General features: G+C 35.5%; 1 protein-coding gene across 1 annotated transcript in view; it reads left to right on the plus strand.

The window, feature by feature from the left end:
• PPFIBP2 (PTPRF interacting protein, binding protein 2 (liprin beta 2)) overlaps positions 1-13,210 on the plus strand; it is an 84,774-nt gene that overhangs the window by 251 nt on the left and 71,313 nt on the right. The gene's annotated exons all lie outside the window — the stretch shown is intronic.

The following is a 13,210-nucleotide window of genomic DNA, read 5'->3' on the forward strand; positions in this document are numbered from 1 at the left end:
GAAGAAAATGTAAAGTAAAATAAAGGAAGTAAACCCACAGTTCCACCTCAGACATGTGAATACTGAAATAAGAGGGATTTACTTTAATGCTATATAGTGACTTAAACATCTCCCAATTCATGTGGTAACATTCCATACTGTATGTGTTAGTTTTTTATTTCAGTATGTCTTTGAAAAAAGTTTTCACCGAGGCTTGCAGTTAGCTGCATAGTATATGTCTGTATTTTACACACACACACATAGAGATATCCATAAATATGTATATATAGGAATATACTTTTCATTTTTATTTGTGATCTATATATTTAAAATAGCTTAGCTGTTAATTACCCTTACAGCCTGATGAGTTAGAATGCATATATTTTTGTTGACATTAATATCCAGGAGTGCAGCTATGAATCTCTTTTTACACAGCTGTATACTAGAAAGGCGAATGATGCAAGACTGTCTTTTTGCTGCTCTTTTGCTTTTATTGCAAAATTGCAAGGCAATTAAAAAACTAACTTTCAGCATTACAGCATCCAACAAGAGAAGTTTATTTCTGTGGTTAGGACCAGGTAGCCTTGGGGTTTGTGCTCACACACCATTCAGTATGAGCTCCTAAAAGAATTAGCTGGGTAGGGCCATGATCTCACTTGAGCACAATGGGAAAGCATTCACTAAAGCTTTGTAAATTTAAATGATGACACCCATGCTGTGCCTTTTCTTATTTTTTTTTAGTTTTCCCCTAATGATGAAGATGGTGACATTAGCCACTTGTTGCTGCAGTTGTGCTTTTTCCTGCTCTTCTTTGCTCTTCTAGAAAAACTTTCTATCTAGAGACTATTACGGAGTTTCAAATATTACCATAAGACAAGCCATGATTAGGCAGGAAGGCATTATCCAGGATTTTTAGTTTAAAAAATCTCTAGATTTTTTTTTCCCCTCATTCACATATGAGTCTTCACTTTATTCTAAATGTGCAAGCTTTAACAGACTGCTAAGATACACAGAAGTATAAATGTCAGTATGTGATAAATGTAAGTCCACAAATAACTTTTCACACCAATGGAACAAATTTCAGGCAATAAAAGACCCAAAGTAACATAGAAGCCCATGTCCCTTTATGTGATGAAACCTGATAAATCACCTGCGGACGTCTGGAAATTCCAACTCAGTATCTTCCTTCTCTCATGATTTATACATAACCCAGCACACGTTGATGATATGGGTGCACTGATTCCATTCATCAGAAAAATCAGGAGAAAGAAAAAGAAACATATTCTACTTAAAATTATTTTCAGATTAAACACTTATTTTCTTCCAGGAGTTGTCAGAGCTTGGTGGTATATTTTCATTTGAAGGAAAGGATTGGAAAACTTATGATTTTCAGGTTTTTCATTCCATAGGATTTCATCTGTTTCAGTCTTTTCTGTTAGTAGACTGTGGTTCCAACATATCCCAAATTGTCCAGTATCTCCTCTTATGACCAATAAAAGTCCATGTATTCAACAAACAGGTCTATCACCTTACTTATTTGAGCAGTGCAATGTTTTGTTTAGAAAAAAAATCAATTAATTTTTCCAAGTTGCCACTTCATACTCTCTTCAAAAACGTTTTGCAGAGTTACAGGCTGTATGGTTTTTCCACTGCAAGGGAAATCTTTCTACTCAGTAGTGTTTCCATGAATGGAAGCTCTGAAAAGTGATTGTTGTGAGGCCAGTTCTTGGTAAGACAATAAGTGTTTAGTGTTGGGTATTTTTTACATACTATGGAACAACAGCCTTGTAATATGTGGCATAACTAATTAAATGACTTACTGCCTAAGAAAATCACATGTTTCTTCTACTTTCATGCTAGAAAAATAATTGAGATCACAAGTCAGGTTTGAAATTTCTGTCTTTAATATTCTTTTCTTTTTCCCCACTCCTTTTTCACATTGTTTGTGCTCACAGCATTTTGGCGTTTAATCTTATAAAGAAGGAATAGAATTAAATTGTTCCAGGTTTCCAAACAACATCGCTTTTACCCCCTTCACTTATATGGAGACAGTGATACAGAGAAGCAAAGCAAATGATGGAAGAAGTATTCTGTGTGACTCAGCAGATTGCATGTCCCATTCACAGCTATTTTGTAGTGGTGTTGGTGCCCATGCTTTAAAAAAAAAAAGATTCAGGCATCCTAGTGATATGTAGAGTTTGATTCCACAATGTATGAGCAAATTGGCAGTCTCTTCAGGAGAGCTGACTTTGTGATTTCACATTACTTCCATTTTTAGTCTAATGTCCACTGCTACTCAGTATAATCTGAAAAACAGCCTTACATAAAGATATACAATGCATCTGTCAAGTCTCATCAATGTTAATTGAGTATTTCCCATATGATTTCAGAATTGTATCTACCTGTGCCAGTTAAAAAAAAATTGTATTGCTTTATTTCCTTACTTATTTTTAGTTATAAAGTAAAAGTTCAATTGGGTGGTACGGCTGTTTAACTTATTTATAAATTATTTCCATTACTAGAAATAGATAAGACATTTTAAGATAAGTCCATTCTGGTTGTTCTCCTCTAGCTAATGTTCTGTGTGTTCCAGAACTGCTTCTTGAATATTCTGGTATGATTGAAGGACCAAATGTATCTGCTGGAGCCTGTACTTTGATACAGTTATTATCCCAATTTGTCTCAAATTGAGGAACATAGTAATTATTCAAGTTTTATTCTCTCTAATTCAATACAGTAAGCTTCTGTATGCAATTTGGGCAGGGACTGGAAAACAGGAATGTTCTCTTCTCCTGTATGGTGAGAGAACAAATAAAGTAGGAAACTCCTTCAGATGGAGGACTGGAGGAGTGTCATGAAACAAACCAGGACTTGAGTCTTCTAACTTCAGATTCATATATGCCGTATTATGCAAATATTGGACAAATCATCTGTACAAACTTAGCTGCTCTTAGAGTAGACTGGAAAAAGAAAAAACCCAACTCTTCAGAGCTTATGCTATTTGAGTTCACTGTATGCAGATTCCATAGATGTCTCTAGGCAGCGCTGAATTCAAAGACTAAGGCTGAACTTCATGACTGTTGGAAACTGTCATGGTTTACGTGCCCGATGAAAAAGATGTTTCCTTTGGAGTGAGGCCTGAATGGGTACTAGGAGAGCTATGCTCTTCTCTTGGCCTCAGAAACCTTTGCTTTAGGCACAAAATGAGCATTAATCACTATTTTAGAGAAGTGAGAAGTCCAGAGATGTGTAACTTGCATTGGTTAATTTTTGAAGTTTGAGTAGATGTGTATATATACACATGAAAAAACAGCATTCTCTCTATTAAATGTGATTTAAACCTGATTTCTTCTATTAGGTGTAGTTGTTATTAAAATATTAGATTGTGGTCTTGTCCTTTAAGGTAAGAACTGGGCATGGAAATACATATTTAGAGATCTGCTCTCCTACTTTTAGCCTCCTAATTTTAAGAGTCATGTACCTTACTCCAAATGTTAATATAGCTCATACAGTATTTGGATTAGTCCAAATAAAAAAATCTCACTGTAGACTGTGCATCTCAGTGCAATACAAAATGTATTAGTGTTTAGAGTGCATGAGGGTAGGATTGTGAAGCAAAATTAACAAATTGAATTTCATTGGGCTTGATCAAATTTGATAGATAGGTCAGTGTTCCCAAGTCTTTTATGCTTCAGTACATCTGTACTGATAACCCGCCCTCATAGCTATATAAATTAGGCATGCTAAATGATTAGCCTTATTTGACTAAAATAGCAAAAAGGGCTAATGTGATTGTCAATGAACATGACTTATCCATTAGCTAGAATGACTTGTGCTCCAAACAGAGGCTTTCTCTAAAGAAAGCACTCGTATGTCAGATCTGGCTACGCATTCTTTATTTGAGATGCATGGCTTTGGCATTGCTTCCCTCTGAGGTTTAACCAAGTCATTACTTTCCCTTTTATCCAGCTTGTACCCATTTATTAAAATGTGTTTCTTTATAGGACTATAGATTTTGATTCTTTTTTTCTTTGCAATATATCCTAAAGAATTAAAATATTTTTTTATTTAACTTTGATATCAAACTGCTTTGCTCTATCAACAGTCTGGAAATCCATTATTTCCTTTTGTGAATAACAACCATAACTGTAAGACCTAAAAACTCCTGTCACAACATTATAGTCTGCTGGAGCTCCAGACTCTCTTCAAATTCACCAAGTAATCAGTGTAATTACTGTGTTTCCTTTTAACCAGAGCTTCTGCAATTACTGCTTACTGAAAAATAATGAGAAAGTTAAATGTGTTACCACATGGGTGTGTGCTGATATTTCAGTATTAGTACTGAAAGATTAAAAAATATGAATAATTTAAAAGTTAAAAAAAGAAGTTGTCCGAGAAATATGCATGTTTAAATTCCCTTCTCTTGCGGTGGGAGAATGCTTGTGTTCAGTTCATTGCTTTTGCTGTGTCCTACAAACCCAATCACTTCCCACACCCTTGCTAAAGAAGCAGCCTGTAGAAGAAATTATAAGAAGAAATTAATTTATAATTAATTATAAAATTAAGAGACGAACAAGATTTTAATTCAAGTTTCATATATTTTCCTCATGGGATCTATTTGACAGAGTTTGAAAGATGTTGTTCTGTCATGTCATAATTTTACTATGAAAACAATAGAGTTCAAGTTCCAGAGCTACGCTATGTTTCTGGATGTGTTAGATTACTAAATCTCCTCTAGTTAAGGGATTAGAACTGGGATTAAAAATGCAGGAGTGGACAAAAAGTACTAACACTCTCATGTGAACCCCTCTGGATAAATTTTAGGTTTTGAGGAATAAGGTTTTCACTGAGTTCTTACATAAATAATAGGAAATCAAAATATTTCCTTTGCCCGTGAACTGTCAGATCCGTCACCACAGGATTCATTCAGGATGTAATGACTAGTCTTGCAGCACTTTAAGTGAAGAAGATAGGCAACCCTGTTCTGCTTCATAAGGGTCTGAAATTGTCCAGACCAGACAGAGCACTTAATCCTATTTTTTGTGGTGTATGTTTAGACGGGGGGGCAGGGTGTCTTATTGGAAATACAGGCTGTCCATGTGGCTGATGGGCAGTGCGAGGCTCTCGTGATTGTGTAATATGACTAGAGAACAGCTTCCATTTTTTCTTTTCAATTTACATGCTTCCAGATGGCTTTTTATTTTTATCACTTATGTCCTATTCAAGGTTCACATTATCTACAAATTCAAAATTCAATTTCTATATTAAAAGTATATAACTTTGTGTAATTTTAATACAGAGATCTTTGTAGAATTTCACTTTAGAGCACTGAACTGACACAGACTATAGTTGAAATAATGATGAGAGAAACAGAGTGATTTAAATAACGAGCAGTTTCTTTTGTTATAGATCAGAGTAATTGAACAGCAACAGCTGCAGTTGTTTTCTTGTATTTTTAAAATAAATTGTAATCATGTTAATAGGCTGTGCTCCAGTTACGATTAGTGTTCCTTTTTATTTTCTGTTCTTTGACAATAATTTAAGCACTTTTTCTGAACAAAAATAATAATACATATACAGCTTTTGCATAGCAGTAACAAGATAAACATCAACTAAGGTGGCATTTTTGAAGTTGTACTATATGAGATACTATAGTGACTTTTTGAAACCATTAGCTAGAGCTATTTATGCATAGATCTTACAGCAATAGAGACATGGAAAAGGAAATGAATAGATTACTTGAAATCAGGTCTTTGGTAGAGAAATACATAACTTCCTGGCATAACAGTTCCAGAGAATTATGTATCAAAAATATTTTGAGGGGAAAAAAAAGATATAGATGGTGACCTTTAACCATCCTGGATATTAAAGGTGAAAATAGAAAAACCTAACACAGTTCTTTAGAGTTTATAATTTGTAGTTCAACGTTTATCTTTATTTTATAACACTTATAGCTTGTTTTATAGCCTGTTAGGTGCTGACATTTAGCTTCAGATACTTGACTTCAGAAAAGCTATTTAGTTAGTTCCTTTGACGTTGTCAACAGTAACAGACTTATAACAATTGAAGATCTTTTAAAACTTTAAAAATATAGTAGCTTACTGTCTTTCTATTTATTTAATCCATAATTGTTCATGTCTGCTCTCTGTGGTCGTTTTTTTAGGTTTGTTAACAACGTCTAAGACATGGCCTCGCAAACTGCGCATACTTGAATAACCATTACAGCCCTCAGGTGCTGTATTTTGTAGGGGCTTTACACATGCTGTAGCCTTCAAGTTAAGACCTTGCATAACTGTTGAGGTGCAGTTCTGACCTATGTTTTAAAAGCATGTGAAAATCATGACAACTTGCATGTTGGTTGCATATGTGCAGCGCTGTCTACTCATTCCTTGCCTGGAGTTGCTAGAGCAACCTGAAGTTTGGAATTTCCTCAATTTTGACTGCTTAACCTTGCAAGAGGTCATTACAGCTATTTGGGCTACTGTCCCAAAACATGCTTCCCATACTTTCACTATCCTAAGCATATTTTCTCACAGAATATGGGGGTCTGAGCAGAAGATAGAGAGTGAAGAATATAGGACAGTACTACAGAATATTATGGAGCTGAAAGCATTGAGAAATTGTTTCCTGGAAACACTTAATGATCTTTTACAAAAACACATGCTTAAAATTGTTTTGTGTAAGTCAAAGTTGTCCTTTGAAAGTCCCAGTCAAACAGTGATTTACTTACCAAGTCGGTTTTTGACTTCCCTTATGTGTGTTCCTGCCTTTCCAGCAAAACAACAAAATTAGACATTTTCTTGAAAATAGGAGTTAAAACTAATTACAAATGGAGAAATCTTTGCAATTGATACATGGTACTTCAAATTCTTTATCTCTTACTGTAGATAAACAGTTCTGTCAGTATAAAACAACAAAAATTACAGTCGGGACCTAGACACCTACATTAACTTACCAAAAATGCAGTACTGCATTGTGTCTATGCAAAATGAAATCCATACATCATAGGTATTTGTGTGAAGTTTTGAGAAAGGATAGAAAAGAAACAGAAACGTAAATAGCTGTAGATACAGTATGTAGCAAAGAGAGTCAGTTAAACCATGATGGCCATAACCCCATAGGATTGAAAATCTGAGACACAGTGGTTCTTCTGTGGTTTATGTGATGTGATCAGTGTTTGAGGACATGAGTCACTCAGTTGCCTAACACGCTAGTGAACAGACTTCTAAGATTTAAATTTAAACAAGTGTTGCCAAACATCTTATTTCTTTGAATTCAAAATCATAGCTTCTCAACTTCCTACGTTAAGGCAATGAAATTGATTTGAAAGAATCTTTTAAAAATCAAAATAGTGTAATTTTTATAAAAGAAGATGGCTTTATTTCCTCACAAACTGAATGCTCTTATTTTCCCTATGCTTTCAGAGATTCATTCATTCATTTATTTATTTATTTATTTATAAGATGAAACAGTATTCATGTTACCAAGAGCTTGCTACTACTTACTGCAAACAATTATGGATTTTGTATCAAAAAGATGTATTTGTTGTCTCACAACACTTTTAGTTAGACTACTGGTTTCATTGGCCCTAAGTACACGGGGTTTTTTTGTGTAAATAACAAAAAAGAGAGAAAATTGTGCGAGTATTTCTTCTTCTTCTTTGTCTTCAATAAAATGTGTTGATCTTGTTTTTCCTGTGCTATGAAGACTCAGCCTCAAATCTCCATCATAGCTGCATAATCCATCTTTGTTTTTTCATCAGCTGTAAGGCTGCTTAGCTTGTGTTTCTGGATAGGAGAGATCCTTGTGTTCTAGTTGTGTACATAGTACCTGCTGTGCTGCACAGCACAGCTTACCGTCTATAAGTATGTGAAAGGAAAAAGTCTGAGTAATTACACAGATAATTTGCATAAGAAATTATAGACAGTTCTTGAAAATTGTCTCCAAGATTCTATGTGTGGTTGTAAATAAAGCTCAGTTGAACATCATCTGAGCTGCACGAAGCTTGCATCTGAATGTGGTCATTAACGTTTCTAGGCTTGGAAATTTTTTCCTAGGGCTTCCTGCTAATCCAGCTTAACAGTTACTGTTCCCTGTAGTTAAAGATCTAAAAGCAGAGATTTGAGGAGAAGCTAATATGAGCTATGATTCAAAACACACCATTTGTGATGCATTTTGCATTGCAGTATTAGAAGAAAGGACTGTGTGAGCTACCTCGTCACTCCTTTCACAGAAGGCTTAGGAACGAGGAGGCTGAATTATGTCCCATCCAGACCTTACTAATGGTTTACATAAATTCACATTTTCAAGGCTGTCTTCATGAGAAAAAGAGACTTGTGCTTCCAAGAAAATTATACTTTGTAGTCTTGAAGGAGAGAGGAAGAACTTGGACCACCTATATGCTCATAGAGTAAAAAGGTAAAAAAAAAAAAAGCTCTCTAGCAGTGTAATGATAACTGAAAGGCCAGAGAAAATGTATGTTTGTAATTTTATTCTAACCGCTGTTGGTCAGATATCAAAACTCTTGTATTTCGGCTTTATAGAAAGTCATCCTTACCCTAGCACAGAAGTAGCTCTTGGGGTTTTGTGGGGCTTTTGTTGTTGTTTTGCTGTTTTCTGGACTAAAGGAGTCCGCAGTTTTAGGACAATCTCTTGTTAACCACTGATGGTTGAATTGTATATTACCAGGATTTGTTTTTTGCTAAAACTCACCCAGTTTTAGAGTGAAAAGACTGAGCTAATAAGGATGAATGCAGAGGATCAGAAGTTAAGATACAATGAAAAGTGAGAGATCAGTAACAGTATCTACTGCTAAAAGTGATGGAAGTTGGGTGATAGATGAAGGTATATAAGATAAGCTGAGGCGGGCTGATTCTCAAACTGGCAAGGCTTTCTGCTTTCTTTACTTCTACTTAGTAACCTATTTTTGCAAGCCATGAGTAGTGCTGTTTTCTGAATAGGTTATGTATTTGCCCAAAAGCAATGTTTCTTTGAAGCCATTCAGCTAATTGAAAGGAACTTTGAACTGAAAACTCACTTGCATGGTCAGGGTGTAGGAAATGTGTAACTTAAAAGTTATTTTCCTTTTTTCATATACTTTTTGTTATTCTTTCTACCATGAATATACTGTGCAGCAATGTTTAACCTGTCTGTATGTGAAATGAGCTGCTTGGAATGTCTTAGTTCCAATACTTTTCCCTCCTTCCCTCCTTCCCTCCTTCCCTCCTTCCCTCCTTCCCTCCTTCCCTCCTTCCCTCCTTCCCTCCTTCCCTCCTTCCCTCCTTCCCTCCTTCCCTCCTTCCCTCCTTCCCTCCTTCCCTCCTTCCCTCCTTCCCTCCTTCCCTCCCATGAACATTTATGATGATTAATTGTGTTCCAGTAGTACAGTAGGAAACCATGGTGTTAAGTATTATATAAACATAATGGCAAAAGATTCCCCTTGTCCTTTTTATCCCTGGAAAAAAAGAGGCACAGAAGACTGCAACTGGCTCAAGGCTGTACAAAATGAGTCTTGTTGCAAGAGTTCAAAACTGCACTCATTTTGCCTGAGTATCTGTAAGATTCTTGTACTTGAACCGTGTTCTTCCCCACTTCTGCTATCTGTAATAAAGTTACACGCAAACTAGTTGCTGTTAGTGATAGAGTATACTGGTAACACATAGTGTTCGTTTGCACTATGGCATCTCTTTTTTTTGCATCAGTCTGCAAGGAGATCCAAATTTTAGTGTCTGGAGCTAAAACTCAATGTGCTTTGCAGCATGATGATGTAAAGGTTTAAACTAATACAGAGAAATATAATTATTTACTCCTACGCACTTTCACTTCTGTTTTTCAGGGTGTGTTTCTGTCCTTCTGGTGAGCAATATATATTCTACTTAATATGAAAATACATGAAAAACAAATAAGAGAAGCAAGCCTGTGATTCATTTGAATTTACACAGTAAAACAGGAAGCTTTCTGAATTAAAATGCTGAGTTGAACTCTGCATTTCTGCAACTAGTATAATGTGCATTAGTTATTGCATTCAGAGGAATTCTTCATTTTCCATTTCAGCTGGGAGAATAAAAGTTACTGCAGTAGCAACCTGCAGCAAACCAGTTTAAAAATAATTTCTGAAGAGAGGAGTGTATGGTTGTATTTGATGGGAAGATGGGAAGGGTCATGTTCTCTTGGTGATGTGCTGAGATGTGTGAGTAGTTCCTGTTCTAGACAAGGAGGATTACTCATGGGAGGGCTTTGTAGCTTTCGTTGAGAACTCTGGCCTCTGTCCAGCAAAGCAAAGCAATTTTAAGTCCTTGCTTAATATTTGTAATTCCAGTGACTTGAAACCAGTGGAATTTTGAATGCTGAAAGCTAGAATCTTCAGGACATCTCAGAATTATGCCCTATATTCTTGGCATGATAAGAGTATAGATATGGTTTGGGTTTTTGTTTGTCTTTTGGATGGTATCAGACATGGATACATTCTTTTCTCACCAGTGCCTGCTTTTTGAAGTCCAAATACAAATCTTGAATAGTACTGATACATGTATATATGTGTGTGTGTGTGTGTGTATACACACATACAAATCTTACATGTAAGAGAGATATATATATAGGTATACATGTATATGTACTTGTCAGATTTAAAATTATGAATGAAATCGAGCCTTTCAATCTCTGTTCTCTTCATTTAACTTTAGTTTGTGTTAATCAAAGAGGTGTTTTTCCGTTCAAGGTTTAATGGAACTAGTACACAGAAGAATTTACAGACAGTTCACTTGTAAGATCATTACATCTTTATTCATGAAAGCAAACAAATACTGTGGTGTTACTTCAAAATTTTCTAAGCTAATAAGAATAATCTTTATTCTTTTGTACAGTTTAAAATCCTGTATGATTTATGCTTAAAATGAATTCCCGTAAGATTCATAAGATATACCAGCTTTTGTGTGTTAGCTAGTTCAGGGAGCATGAGTTTGCCATACGGATGTCTAATGATTTTCATTTGCTGCATCTCATTTTGTTTGCAATAAATAGAAGAATATTTCCTTCTTCTGACTTCATTTTTTTATGTTTTCATGCAAACTTAAGGGGAGGGAAACCTGACACAGGAAAGGGAAAAGTAGGAAAAAACCCTGAAAAGTCTTGAGGTGACTTTGTCTCAATCACTAGACATCAAGTTCTTTCCCAGTAAAAGCACATTGCCACCTTCCAAACGTCCCTACATAGGACTGGACTGTCCTCAAGACCCACCTTAGAATACCACTATGGAGACTGCACATGCCTTACACATGGACCCAGTTCTTGAGTGTTCTGAGAAATTATGATCTTCCAGTGCCATGTAAAATACGAGACTTTGAGGATGCTTAGGATTCTGCCAATCTGAAGAGTCAGGAGAAGAGCTTGGGATAACTGCAGCATGCACATGGAGTATGCCCAGTCTCAGAAAATCACAACGTATGATTCCTGGCTGGCCTGGCCTGTGCTGCAGCTCTTGAGAATTTTTATCTTTATAAAACTGCATTTCTTAAGGGTGATAGTTCTTTCTCCGCCAAGATTAAAGAGGTTTTTTCTTAGTATTTTGATAGAGGCAAATCAAATAAAGGCATGCCAAAATATGTGAATTTCACTGTCGTTTAATTTTCCTACAGAATTTAAAATTATTTTCTGTAGAAGGTAGATGTTGCTAGTAATGTTGTAGCCATGATAATCTAAGGTTGTAGGCAAGATGTGATACATAGTGAAGCATTTAGACTGATGAGGGAAGATGTCACTAATACTGTCCTCAAGAAAGTTACAGTGGTATGTATGATGTGGCTGTATATTTGGCTGTATAAACTACCTACCTAGTATAATTCACTGAAGTCCTAAACAGTTATTTTAAATCAGAATTTAGTTTAAAGATTATAGCTTTTACTTCACACCTGAAGCATTGGCTGTGGGCCTGAAAGATTGTGGAGTTTTGTTTGGATTGTGTGGATTTTTGTTTCGCTTTTTTCTGTGTATAAAAAGTACTCATATAAATACCATGAAAAATGCTATAGCAGACTGTTCCGTTCAGTTTTTCCCATTCCATATCTATTTAAAATTGTCATTTCATTGAAGGGGTAGCCACCAAAGCTGGTTCTGAAATAACTTTGGATCCTGTCTGCTTTTTTTGGTGTGAATAGTGCTTGCTAAGCAAAAAGACAGAAAAAGTTAGCATGGAGTTTTCCAAAAGAAAGAGTGGGAAAAGCAATTTAAAAATCCTAATGTTGTGATAACCAAAGAAGCCACATCTTTAAAAGTGGCTTCAATGCTGCTTAAAAAGACAATGCCACATTCAGTTTGTGTTTTTATCTCTTTCAGAAAGTAAGTAAGTAGTGAGCCACTCTGGCTGAATGAAAAGATTTAAGAGGTTATATGATCCAAATGGCTCTTACACAGTTTGGAAACCTATTTTTAGCCACTAGAGTTTAATACTAATCTGCATTAGGAAGTACATAAACAGAAACAACTAAGCTGGCATAAGTAGCTGAGAGTTTAGAAATACCCAAGAAAATATCTTTTAGTGGTTAGAATACTCAAATCCAGCAAGACAATCGGTCGATCCTCTCTTCACAAGGAAATCATTCAGGAACACACGGTTGATTTACAAGATGAAGTTGTCTTGTGTAGCAGTCTTTGTAGCACCGGACATTGAAGGAACTTTATCCTGGACATCGTCTTAGCCAGAAATTAAGATGAGATCTCCCACGTGAGGTATTAAAATAAACTCAGAAGCAGCAGACCAAACAGGGAATATTCTGAGTTTGAAAAGAGATTAAGATGATATGAATTACTCCTGCATTGAAAATATGAGTGTTGCTTTCAAAAAATATAAAAGCCCTACTACTGAGCAAAACTTCAGAAATGTCTCGGAATGGCTTTGCATTGTTTAAAACAGTCAAACAAAAAAACCTCATAAAGAATAGTATGGAGATTATTGGGTAGACCTATGATACAGTCTTGCTAAGGAATACTATGTGCTCTGTGGATCCACCTGTAAAGTATGTTACAAAATGAAAGGATTGAGAGAAGTACAATACAAATGATCAAAAGTCTAAAAAATGTCTTCCATGAACTCAGATAAATGGGGAAACTGTTTTTGCTTATGCCAGAGAGAACAGCAATTGAAGACATAACATGAATGCAACCTTTATGTACATCAGGCAATGAATTGTAAATAAAAATGGTAAAAAGCAGAGTAAATAGAAGTTTTCCATCTGAA

Source organism: Mesitornis unicolor, unplaced genomic scaffold (genome assembly GCF_000695765.1).
Source record: "Mesitornis unicolor isolate BGI_N332 unplaced genomic scaffold, ASM69576v1 scaffold28523, whole genome shotgun sequence".
Lineage (NCBI taxonomy): Eukaryota > Metazoa > Chordata > Aves > Mesitornithiformes > Mesitornithidae > Mesitornis > Mesitornis unicolor.